Here is a 13,135-nt window from a genome sequence, read left to right as displayed (position 1 = left end):
CTATTTCTTTTATCAATATGAACTTTTATTTTTAATCATTTGGATCTGAACATTCATGCCACAATAGAGAGAAATTACATTGAGAAATTATGCTAGGTAGCATTCCACATCAAAAATTCTGTTTTTATCATTTACCTACTCGAAGACGAGTAGGAATTAAGCTTGGGGATGCTTGATACGTCTCCAACGTATCTATTAATTTTTGTTGTTCCATGCTATTATATTACCCGTTTTAGATGTTTATGGGCTTTATTTTACACATTTATATCATTTTTGGGACTAACCTAATAACCAGAGGCCCAGCCCGTATTGCTTTTTTTTGCCTATTTCAGTATTTCGAAGAAAAGGAATATCAAATGGAGTCCAAACGGAATGAAACCTTCGGGAGCGTGATTTTTGCAACGAACGTGATCGAGAGGACTTGGAGTGCAAGCCAAGAAGCAGCCGAGGCGGCCACGAGATAGGAGGGCACGCCCACCCCTCCTGGGTGCGCCCCCTGTCTCGTGGGCCCCTCGGGCGGCCACCGACGTACTTCTTCCTCCTATATAAGTCTACATACCCCGAAAACATCCAGGGAGCCACCGAATAAATATTTCCACCATTGTAACCTTCTGTATCCGCGAGATCCCATCTTGGAGCCGTCGCCGGCGTTCTATCGGAGGGGGATTCCACCATGGAGGGCTTCTACATCAACACCATAGCCCTTCCGATGAGTTGTGAGTAGTTTACCACAGACCTTCGGGTCCATAGTTATTAGCTAGTTGGCTTCTTCTCTCTTTTTGGATCTCAATACAATGTTCTCCCCCTCTCTTGTGAAGATCTATTTCTTTTTGCGGTGTGTTTGTCGAGATCCGATGAATTGTGGTTTTATGATCAAGTTTATCTATGAATAATATTTGAATCTCCTCTGAATTCTTTTATGTATGATTGAGTTATCTTTGCAAGTCTCTTCGAATTATCGATTTGGTTTGTCTTACTAGATTGATCTTTCTTGCCATGGGAGAAGTGCTTAGCTTTGGGTTCAATCTTGCGGTGTCCTTACCCAGTGGCAGAAAGGGTTGCAAGGCACGTATTGTATTGTTGCCATCGAGGATAAAAAGATGGGGTTTATATCATATTGCTTGAGTTTATCCCTCTACATCATGTCATCTTTCTTAATGTGTTACTCTGTTCTTATGAACTTAATATTCTAGATGCATGCTGGATAGCGGTCGATGTGTGGAGTAATAGTAGTAGATGCAGGCAGGAGTCGGTCTACTTGTCACGGACGTGATGCCTATATACATGATCAAGCCTAGATAATCTCATAATTATTTGCTTTTCTATCAATTGCTCGACAGTAATTTGTTCACCCACCGTAATACTTATGCTATCTTGAGAGAAGCCACTAGTGAAACCTATGGCTCCCGGGTCTATCTTTTATCATATGAGCTTTCAATCTACTTTTATTTGCATCTTTATTTTCTGCATCTATATTATAAAATACCAAAAATATATTTATATTATCATATTATCTCTATCGGATCTCACTTTCGCAAGTGGTCATGAAGGGATTGACAACCCCTTTATCGCGTTGGTTGCGAGTTCTTTCTTTGTTTGTGTAGGTTCGTGGGACTTGTGAGGAGCCTCCTACTGGATTGATACCTTGGTTCTCAAAAACTGAGGGAAATACTTACGCTATTGTGCTGCATCACTCTTTCCTCTTCAAGGAAAACCAACGCAAGCTCAAGACGTAGCAGGCGACCTCCGAAACGGAGGACCGCCAGGCCCAATGAATTGCTTAAGCTGGAACTACCGGGGAGGGGGAATTCCCGGACAATTCACGATCTGGCGATCTTATGTAGGTCACATTCCCCCATGTTTGTGTTCTTGTGTGAAACGTGACAGAAGGAAGCAAAGATGAAGAGGTTGAGAGGTCGGCTGGGCCTCAAGGGATTTTGTGGCGTTGATAGTTCTGGCATGAGTGGTGGCTTGGCAGTATATTGGCATGAAAATTGTGTGGTGGAAGTGCTAGAAAAAGACGATCGTCACGTCGATGCTCTAGTTCGGGTGCGGGAAGGGGCAGAGCAATGGAGAATTACGTTCATATAAGGAGAACCACGGGTAGAGAATCGGCATCTCATGTGGAAAAAATTACAGAATTTAAAATTTGTAAATGATCTTCCGTGGTTGGTTATCGGGGATTTTAATGAAGCAATGTGGGATTTTGAACACTTTTCAGCTACACAAAGGCAGGAGCCACAGATGATTTCGTTCAGGGATACGCTTGAAGTTTGTGGCTTGGTAGACTTGGGTTTTTCGGGGGTCCCTTTCACCTGTGACAACAAAAGAAGCGGCACGAACAATGTCAGGGTGAGGCTTGATAGGGCTGTTGCAACAAATGAGTGGAGAAATCTATTCTCTTTTGCCTCTGTGCATCATATTCTTAGTCCTTGTTCGGACCATGTGGTTGTACTGCTCAAAGGCGAGGCGGACTCAAGACCGGCTGGGCCTAAACAATGTCGTTACGAGATCTTCTGGGAGCAAGACTCGGCGCTGCCGGAGGTCATCAAGAATGCTTGGGAGTCTGTTTGAAACATCCAAACTTTGGAATAGCTGCGAGAGGCGCTAACCAAGACGATGGTGTCGCTAGGGTCTTGGTGTAGAAAGTTCGGAAATGTAACAAAGGAATTGGCTAAGTCCCGGTCACAGCTAGAGGTGCTCATGCACATGAATGCGGACAGACAAGAAATAAGGAAAGTGACAGATAGGATGAATGAGCTTTTGTACCAAGAGGAGATGATCTGGCTCCAAAGATCAAGAATTTCATGGCTTAAGGAGGGCGATCGTAATACAAAGTTTTTTCATAGTAAGGCAATGTGGAGGGCTCGGAAAAACAAAATCAGGCAGTTAACAGATAGTATTGGGGTGGTCCACTCAGATTTGGCATCTATGGGTAAGTTAGCGAACGAATATTTCCATGATATCTTCACAGCGGATGTTAACCTTAACGCAGGACATGTGGTTGATCTCTTTGAAGAACTGGTCATGGAGGAGGACAATATCAAGCTGTGTGCTCCATTTAGTGACAAGGAAATTTCTGACGCGCTCTTTCAGATAGAACCACTTAAGGCGCCGGGGCCTGATGGTTTTCCTGCCAGATTCTTTCAGAAGAATTGGGCAACTCTCAAAGATAGTGTGATTGCGGTTGTTAAGGATTTCTTTGGGATGGGTGTGATGCCAGAGGGAGTTAACTCCACGACAACTGTCCTTATACGGAAAGATGCCAAGCCTACAAAGTTGTCTGAGTATAGGCCAATTAGCCTGTGCAATGTGATTTACAAGGTCATATCTAAGTTTTTGGTAAACAGGCTCCGTCCTCTCTTGGACTACCTAATCTCAGATGAACAGAGCGCATTCATACCGGGTAGGATGATTACTGATAATGCACTAATTTCCTTTGAATGCTTACACTACATCAAATAGGAAAAAGACCCCACAAAGAGCTTTTGTGCATATAAGCTTGATCTTTCCAAAGCATATGATAGGGTGGACTGGGGATTCTTGAGGCAAGTGATGCAAAAGTTGGGGTTCTCTCAACGATGGATAGACTGGATTATGACTTGTGTCACATCGGTGAGATATTCTGTCAAATTAAACGGAACTCTCTTGGATTCATTTGCACCGACGTGTGGGCTTCGGCAAGGTGATCCCCTTTCACCATTCTTATTCCTGTTTGTGGCGGATGGGCTTTCTGCTATCCTAAAAAAAGAGTGGCTACTGGTCTTATTACCCTGGTGAGAGTGTGCAGGCGAGCACCAGGTATATCTCACTTGTTATTTGCTGATGATACCTTGTTGTTTTTCGAGGCAACTAGAGTTCAGGCAGAGAGCGTTAAGGAAGCTTTAGACATGTATGGTGCGGCCACTGGGCAAAGTCTTAACTATGAAAAATGCTCCATGTTCTTTGGTTCCTCTTGTCCGAACACAACTCAAGATGAGGTTCGGCAGGCGCTGCGAGCCCAAAGTCTGATTTTTGAGTAGAAGTATTTGAGCCTGCCTACTCCCGAGGGACGAATGTCTAAGGGGAAGTTTCAAAACCTTTAGACAAGCTTGACAAAACGTCTTATTCAGTGGGGAGATGGTCATCTCGCCCAGCCCGGAAGGAAGGTATTAGTGAAAGCTGTTGCACAGGCGCTGCCAACTTATATCATGGGGGTGTTCAAATTGCCATTTTCAGTATGTGATGATCTTACAAGAATGGTCAGAAACTTTTATTGGGGTTCGGCAAAAGGGAAGAGGAAGGTCCATTGGAGAGGGTGGGACCATATCATGCAGCCAAAGGATAGAGGAGGTGCGGGTTTTCGAGATTTTTGTTTGTTTAACCAGGCGCTTTTGGCTCGACAGGCAAGGAGATTGATCTCTAGGCCGGACAGCTTATGTGCACAAGTTCTGAAAGCAAGATACTATCCAGAGGGCAAGCTTGAGGATACAGTTTTCACCGTAAATGCATCATCTTCCTGGCAAGCAATAAGTCACGGTTTGGACTTGTCAAAAAAGGGTTTGGTCTGGCGTCTGGGCAATGGCAGAAGCATACGAGTTTTGCGCGACAACTGGATCCCGAGGCCTTACTCATATAAGCCCATTTCATTGCAAGGCAGATGTCGGGTGCGTTATGTCTCTGATCTCCTGAATGAGAATGGATCCTGGAAAGGGCAGTTACTGTCGCAGTACTTTCTTGTCGCGGACGTCGACAAAATTCTAAAGATTAGAGCATCTCTGAGGCAGGCAGTCGGAGTAAATGACCATGGGTAGCCTAGCCGGCTCCCTTTGGCCCTAAGAAAAAACAACATGCCTATCGAGCCTTGGAGCACCCAAGACGCGGGGCCGCCTTCCTTCGGCCGGCTGTCTCATAAGCCGGCTACCGGAAGGCGGCCTAGCCCTTAACTTTCTTGGAGGACGCCACGACAGGGCCGACTCCAAGAGACCAGCCACGGAAAGACCGACTCCAAGAAGCCGGCCCAAGAGAACCGACTCCAAGAGGCCGGCCCCAGGCAAGCGGCTAGGGGTCGTGCCCAAAAAGTCTGCACCCCCATAACGATGATGGGACAGGGCGTGGCAACAGTGGATCCTGTCACCCCCGAATCCCGGAGCACGCATGGCTATAGTACGTTGTACGGGATAGCCATCCCCGTCCGGCATGGCACTGTTGCCATATTGATCATGACGCCCTCCACGACAGGCTGCCAGTATGGCCCGCAAGCGGCGGGCCCCTTCGGTCACAGAGACGCCCGAAGGCGGCCTAGCCTCCCCCAGACGGCCCAAGGCATGGCCGGCTTCCCATGGCCGGCTTGCTCCCCTCCTCGGGGCGCGTGCACCATTAAGGAGACAAGACGAGGTAAGGCTACAGTGAGAGCCCGCAAGGCGGCGGCACTGTAGCCATGCTTACCTCGACAAAGCCCTCGTCATCAGAGGTGAGGCAACAGTAACCAGCCCCCGACAAGACCCCCAAGCGGTGGGGCTAGCCTGTCGACCAATGAGCCAGCAGGCGGCGGGACCCACCAGTCGGCGGGCCCCAGCGGCCGACGGAGAAACCGGCGGCCATAGACACTGACAGCTAGGGCCCGTGCCCAGCCAGATTACCATTGTACCCCCGGGGGTAGGCCTATATAAACCCCCCGGGGCACCCATGCAAAGGGTTGATCTTATAGAGTTTTAGACACTACCATAGGGAGAGAAGAGAGCTAGCCTTGCCCTTCTTCCTCCTCCCACCGAATAGCTCAAGGAGCCACTTGTAGCTTCTTGTTGATCTAGTGATCATGCGGAGACCCCGCAGAGCGGGAGTAGGAGTATTATCTCCACGGAGAGCCCCCAACCTGGGTAAGATCCTCCGGCGTGCATGTCTTTGCCTCATCCCGTTTCTAGGCACCGGCGATGTCTTACTGGCTCCCACAATGATAAGCCATCCGTTGGCATATGTCGCACCTACCACATGACATTTGCCGCCCACCGTGGGCCAGGTGCACCGTCGTTCGGAGACCTGCTCTGGACGGGAACCCTTTTCCTCCCCAGCGAGCGTAGCCAGCCTGGCACGCCCGATGGCACTTGCCCCGACGCGCTGCAAAGCGTCGACGATGCCTGCGCAGCGAGCTGCCTCGCCGATCTTCTTGGCGAGGCTCGCATCTCCGATGAGCCCGCATCTGACGCGGGCACAGGCTGCCCCGAGAGCCGCCTCGTCAGCCTCCTCGACCAACTCCACGTCTCCAGCAAGCCTACCACGGACTTGGAGTCGGTTGGCTCTACTGACCCGATGCTTGTCGACTCCGATACGTCGTCACTCGACGCCTTCCCCACCAATGTGATCATCTCCGATGAGCCTCTTCCTCGAGCCAACAGTGGTGGCAGCACCGTAACCGAGGTGCTAGTCATCAGCCAAGACGTCACTTCTGACCAAAACACCCGCGACGCCCTGCAAGCAACGCTGCACGATCTGTCCGCCCCCATCCCGGCCGACGCCGATGCCGAGACGCTGGAGGCATGCCGCCTTGCTCTCCTTGCGGAGGGCCAGAGGATAGCCTCCATGAGATGACTCACCGAAGCTCACCAGCGCGAGGTTGACCGTGCCGCCTTCCGTACGTCGCCTCCTGAAGGGCCAAGCTGAGACGGTGCCGTCAAGAAATGCGGCGCGGCCATCGCCAGCATGCTGGGGGCGGACCGCCCAGTCTACGCCATGCCTCTCGAGAACCTACGTGCCGCTCAGTCGATCGTAGACGAGCTGAATGGACTAGGGACTGACAAGTTCCCTTACATGACCAGACGCATCCAGCAGCTAATCGACGCGGCCGCAGAACGGCACGAAGCCGGCGTCCGTGCTGGAAGCCCCCCTCGCCGAGAGCATGGCGGGACGTCGCGTACGCCGACGGCAGGCGGCGCCCGTGCGAGACAAGAGAAGGAGTCGGCTGCTAGCCGCAACCGGACTCGAATCACCATCGAGCGTGACACAGAAGGCCGCCCTCGAGGTGTGGAACGATGAGGCGACCCGCCTCCTCCTCTACCTCGTGGGGAGAGATATCCCACCCCGCTGCATGTCACGCATCCGACTCTTAGTGGCCGACTTGGCCACCAAGCAGGAGTCGGCGAGAATGATGCCCGCCACCGGATCGACTGCCTGGCACTGGAAGACGAAGATGATGTCGGCCTGCCTTGTTTCGGCCCCCGCATCCGCAACGAGCCCTTCCCCAAAGGGTTCTCGCTCCCAAGAGACACGCCCAAGTACAACGGCTCCGTGAAGCCGGAAGATTGGTTGATCAACTACTCCACCGCAATCCGCATAGCAAGCGGCAACTGCCGCGTTGCCGTGAAAAATGTCCCCCTCATGCTCCAAGGCACGACACGCACCTGGCTCAATAGCCTCAAGCCTTATAGCGTCAACAGCTGGCTAGACTTCCCGGAAGTCTTCATCCGCAACTTCACCAGCACATACACGCGGCCTCCCAAGCCTCGCCAGCTTTCCTTGTGCGTTCAAAATCCCAACGAATCAACGCGCGACTACCTCACGCGTTGGGCCGAGCTACGCAACTCCTGCGAGGGGGTGCACGAGGTTCAAGCTATAGAGTACTTCACCGCCGGGTGCAGAGAAGGCACCCTCCTCAAGCACCGACTCCTCTGCGACGAGCCGACTACCCTCGACGAGCTGCTGATCATAGAAGACAAGTACGCCACGGCCGACTCCTCGATGAAGACTGAGCTCCAAGTAGATGCCTCCGGAAAAGTGCTAGCTCCGGCTCCCAAGACGTCGTCTGGAGAATCGAGCCGACGCCCGTACCAGAGCGACCACAAGTGCAAGGACCCTATGTCGTCTTCCACTAGCCTGCAGGTGGCCACAGTCGAAGACGAACAACCTGAAGGGAGGCCGGCACCCAAGAAGTAGAAGGGCGGCAGGCCGGCTTGGCAGCCGGCTTTCTCCTACGAGCAAACCCTCGATGCCCCCTGCAAGTTCCACAGCGGCGCGAAACCGTCCAACCACACAACTCAGAAGTGCCATTTGCTCACATGAATCTCCAAGGGCGAGGGGCTGTTGCCGCCTCCAGCCGCACAGCATCCGGCCGCTCGGCCAGCAGTCGGAGCTATTCAAGACGAGTTCCCCGATGAACATGCCGCCTACATCATCTTTACAAGCCAGACAGAAGACCGGCGTAGCTAGCGCCGATAGCAAAAAGAAGTCAACACGGTCGCCTCCAACAACCCCGAGTTTATGCACTGGTTGGAGAAGCCTATCAGCTGGAGCCAGGCCAATCACCCAGAGGTGATGCCGTCTCCTGGCTCCTACGCATTGGTTTTGGATGCTACCCTCGTGACAGAAAGGCAAGCCGTCTGTTTCTCCCGTGTGCTGATAGACGACGGGAGCAGCATCAACATACTGTACCGTGATACTATGGAGAAGCTCAACATCAAGCCGAAGCAGCTCATGCCAAGTCGGACTGTGTTCCATGGCATCGTACCCGGCCTATCCTGCTCACCAATCGGCAAGATCAAGATGGATGTCCTCTTTGGGGGCAAGGATCATTTCCGCTGAGAAGCAATATGGTTTGAGGTAGTGGATCTGGAGATCCCGTACCACGCATTGCTTGGCCGACCTGCTTTGGCCAAGTTTATGGCTGTGCCCCACTACGCCTACCTCAAGATGAAGATGCCGAGTTCCAAGGGCATCATCACCATAGCCGGAGACTACAAGAAGTCTTCTGAGTGTGCAGCAGCTAGCAGCCGGCTGGCCGAGTCCCTTGTGATTGCTGAAGAGAAGAAGATGCTGGATCAAGTCGTGGCCATGGCTGGCAAGAAGTCGGCCCTGTCCCCCGACCCAAAGGAATGTGATGCCCAAGGTTCTTTCCAGCCGGCCAAAGAGACAAAGAAGATACCCTTGGACCAGGAGCACCCGGAGAGGTACGCTATTGTAGGCACCGGCCTCGACAGCAAATAGGAAGGCGAGCTCGCCGATTTCCTCCGTGAGAATCGGGACATCTTTGCATGGTCTCCCAAAGACATGCCGGGTGTCCCGACGGATTTCGCGGAGCACGAGCTACACGTCTGATCTGACGCCAAGCCGGTCAAGCAGCCCTTGCGCCGCCTATTAGAAGAGAAGAGAAGAGTAGTCGGAGAAGTGATAGCCCGATTTCTGGCAGCCGGCTTCATTATGGAGGTGTTCTTTCTAGAATGGCTTGCCAACCCGGTCCTGGTGTTAAAGAAGAACAAGCAGTGGCGCATGTGCATTGACTACATCAGCCTCAACAAAGTCTGCCCCAAAGATCCTTTTGCCTTTCCAAGGATTAATCAAGTGATAAACTCCACAGCTGGATGCGAGTTGTTGAGTTTCTTGGATGCTTACTCAGCCTACCACCAGATAAAATTGGACCCAGTTGACCGCCTGAAGACCGCCTTCATCACCCCATTCAGAGCTTTCTGTTACCTAACTATGACATTCGGCTTGAGAAATGCCGGTGCCACTTTTCAGTGTTGCATGCAGAAATGCCTCCTCAAGCAACTCGGCAGAAATTCCCACATCTATGTAGACGATGTTGTGGTGAAGACGGAGAAACACGACACCTTGCTAGAAGACCTCAAGGAGACCTTTGAAAATTTACGCCAGTTCTAGATCAAGATCAACCCTGAGAAATGCGTGTTCGGGGTACCAGCCGGCCAGCTTCTAGGCTTCCTGGTCTCCGAACACGGCATCGAATGCAACCAAGTAAAGATCAAGGCTATGGAGAGAATGAAGATTCCTACCAAGCTGCGAGACGTCTAAAAGTTCACCGGATGCCTGGCATCCCTGAATCACTTCATCAGCCAGCTCAGAGAGAAGGCTCTCCCCCTTTACCGACTCATGAAGAAGTCCACTCACTTCGAGTGGAATGACCAGGCGGACCAAGCTTTCCACGAGCTAAAGAATATGATGTCCACGCCGCCTGTCTTGGCGGCACCGACTAAGAAAGAGCCCATGTTCCTCTACATTGCCGCCACCAGCCGGGTGGTGAACACAGTTATCATGGTTCAGCGTCCAGAAGAAGGCCGAGCTCAGCTAGTCCAGAGGCCGGTATATTATCTGAGCGAAGTACTGTCCACCTTGAAGCAGAACTACCCGCACTATCGGAAGATGTGCTATGGTGTGTACTTCGCCTCCAAGAAACTCAAGCCCTACTTTCAAGAGCATCCCAGCACAGTCGTATGCACTTCCCCGCTCGCCGAGATCATAGGCAGCCGGGATGCATCCGGCCGAGTGGCGAAATGGGCCATTGCGTTGGCTCCTTACACAATCTACTACCAGCCCCACACCGCCATCAAGTCCCAAGCATTGGCCGACTTCCTCGTCGACTGGGCTGAGACCCAGTACCTGCCACCGGCCCCCGACTCCACTCAATGGCGGATGCAATTTGATGGATCCAAGATGCGCACCGACTTGGGAGCCGGCATCGTCCTCACCTCTCCCAAAGGCGACAAACTCAGATACACATTGCAAATCCATTTTGCCGCCTCCAACAATGTGGCCGAGTATGAGGCACTCATACACGGGCTCCGGCTGGCCAAGGAACTCGGCATCCGTTGGATCTTGTGCTATGGTGACTCGGACTTGGTGGTCCAGCAATCATCCAGTGACTGGGACGCCAAGGACGTAAACATGGCAAGCTACCGCTTCCTTGTTCAGCAAATCAGCGGATACTTTGAGGGGTGCGAGTTCCTCCACGTGCCACGGGCCGACAACGAGCAAGCAGATGCCCTGGCACGAATAGGCTCCACCCGGCAAGCTATACCAACCAGCGTCGCCCTCCAATGCCTTCTCAAGCCGTCTGTCAAGCCATCTCCGGAATCAAGTTCCATCTTCGTGCCGCCTGACCCCGACGTAGTCAGATCCGACTTCGGGAATCAAGCAGGCAGCTCGGGGGCTTCGGCAGCCGGCGAGGGGACTACCATAGTCGAACCCGGCCCGGAGACCATTGCAGTCGGCTCGGGGACTGCACCGACACAGCAGGCGGTGGCCGACTCCAACTCTTCACAACCCAGCCACCCGCCCTGGTTGCAGTAGCCGTTTTGGCGATTGAAAAAGTCACAGCTCCATCATGGGCCCAGCCCATCCTCCACTTCCTGATAAACGGAGAGTTGCCGACTGACGAGATCTCGGCCAGACAAGTCCAACACCGAGCCGGAGCATACACAATAATGAACCGAGAGCTTGTCAAGCGCAGCGTTACTGGAGTCTTCCAGCGCTGCGTCGAGCCAGAGAAAGGCATAGCAATCCTCGAAGACATCCACCAAGGCGAATGCGGCCACCATGCAGCCTCAAGGTCACTCGTCGCCAAAGCTTTCTGCCATGGATTCTTCTGGCCGACTGTTTCGGAGGATGCCAAGGAGTTAGTCAAACACAGCAAAGGGTGCCAAATCTTCGGCTCCAAGCAGCACCTGCCGGCTTCTGCACTCAAGACCATCCCCCTCACCTGGCCTTCTGCCGTCTGGGGGCTGGACATGATGGGCCCATTCAAGACGGCCCACGGCGGCATGACACATCTGCTTGGTGTCGTGGACAAATTTACCAAGTGGATTGAAGCAAAGCCGATCAAGAAACTAAATGGGCCGACTGCCGTGACATTCATCATAGATATTACAACCCGGTATGGAGTACCACACAGCATCATCACCGGCAATGGTACAAATTTTGCCAAGGGAGCACTGGCACGTTTCTGTGCGACACAGGGCATCCGACTGGACCTAGTGTCCATTGCCCACCCGCATTCAAACGACCAAGTCGAGCGAGCAAACGGCCTCATCCTCTCCGGCATCAAGCCCCGATTGGTCGTGCCGCTGGAGCGTTCAGCCGGCTGTTGGCTCGACGAGCTGCCGGCCTCCTCTGGAGTCTGCACACTACCCCGAACAAGTCAACCGGCTTCACCCCTTTCTTCCTTGTATATGGTGCCGAGGCCATCATCCCAACTGACATCGAGTTCGACTCACCTCGGGTCACCATGTACACGGAGGCGGAGGCCAAGGAAGCACGAGAAGACGGTGTCGACTTGCTGGAAGAAGGCCGGCTGTTAGCCCTCAGCCGGTCTGCCATCTACCAGCAGGGTCTACGCTGTTACCACAGCCGGAAGGTCAAGCCAAGATCCTTCCAAGAGGGTGATCTTGTGCTCCGGCTGATCTAGCGAATAGCCGGCCAGCACAAGCTCTCGGCCCCTTGGGAAGGCCCCTTCATCACCAGCCGGCCTCTAGGCAACGACTCCTACTACCTGATCGACGCGCAGAAGCCGAAGGAATGCAAGAGAGATGATTCTGGCAAGGAGTCGGAGCGACCATGGAACACCAATCTTCTCTGAAGATTTTACAGTTAAAATGCAGTATGTACCTTTTGTATTAAGTATGAGACAACGGGGCCCCGAGGAGTTCTCGGGGACTACCCTCTTTTATCTATGAATGATGGGATCATACCCATGGTTATGCCACTACATTCGTGTTTTCGTCCGGCACCGGGTTCAACTAGTCGGCCCGGGGACTTGCCGCCTTGAGTTATGTCTAAGTTCTACCTACAGTCAGACAAGTAATGTGCTGGCACCCAAGCCCTCTCTTGTCAAAAGTCGCAGCTCGAAGAATCGGTTGTTCGACTGGCAAGAGCCAAAGGCGGAAAAGGAGGCCCACATGAAAAACGGCCAAGGACTAACGAACTTACATAACACAAGCCGGCTTCCCCCCTCCCCCCCCCTCCCCCACACCAACCAGTTGTCGAAGCAGCCGGCTGGCCGGCTTCCCTTCTTACTCTGCTATAATCTAAAGAGGCTCGAGTACTTGCCCTCCCAGACGTCCAATTCCTTACCCGGCCACAGACTGCAGAGCAGTTGTCCGACTGGGAAGGCGGCGACCAAGGGAGGGTGGCAAAGGAAAACAGCCAAAAGATAAAAAGCAAGTAGGAATGGAAGCCAAGCACATGCATAATTATACTTACACAAAATGCCTTCGAAAGGCCGGCATTCGACAAAGTTTGAATACACCCCCAGTGGGTGGAACTGCGCAAAGTTAATAAAAAGCTGTTCAAGGAGTAACAAGCAGGAAAGTAAAGACGACGAGTCGGGCCAAGGGAGCAACTGGAGCGTCGGGCAGATCGGTGGAGACGGCGGTGT

Source organism: Triticum dicoccoides, chromosome 7B, assembly GCF_002162155.2.
Source record: "Triticum dicoccoides isolate Atlit2015 ecotype Zavitan chromosome 7B, WEW_v2.0, whole genome shotgun sequence".
Lineage (NCBI taxonomy): Eukaryota > Viridiplantae > Streptophyta > Magnoliopsida > Poales > Poaceae > Triticum > Triticum dicoccoides.
Note: the sequence above shows the minus strand (reverse complement) of the source record.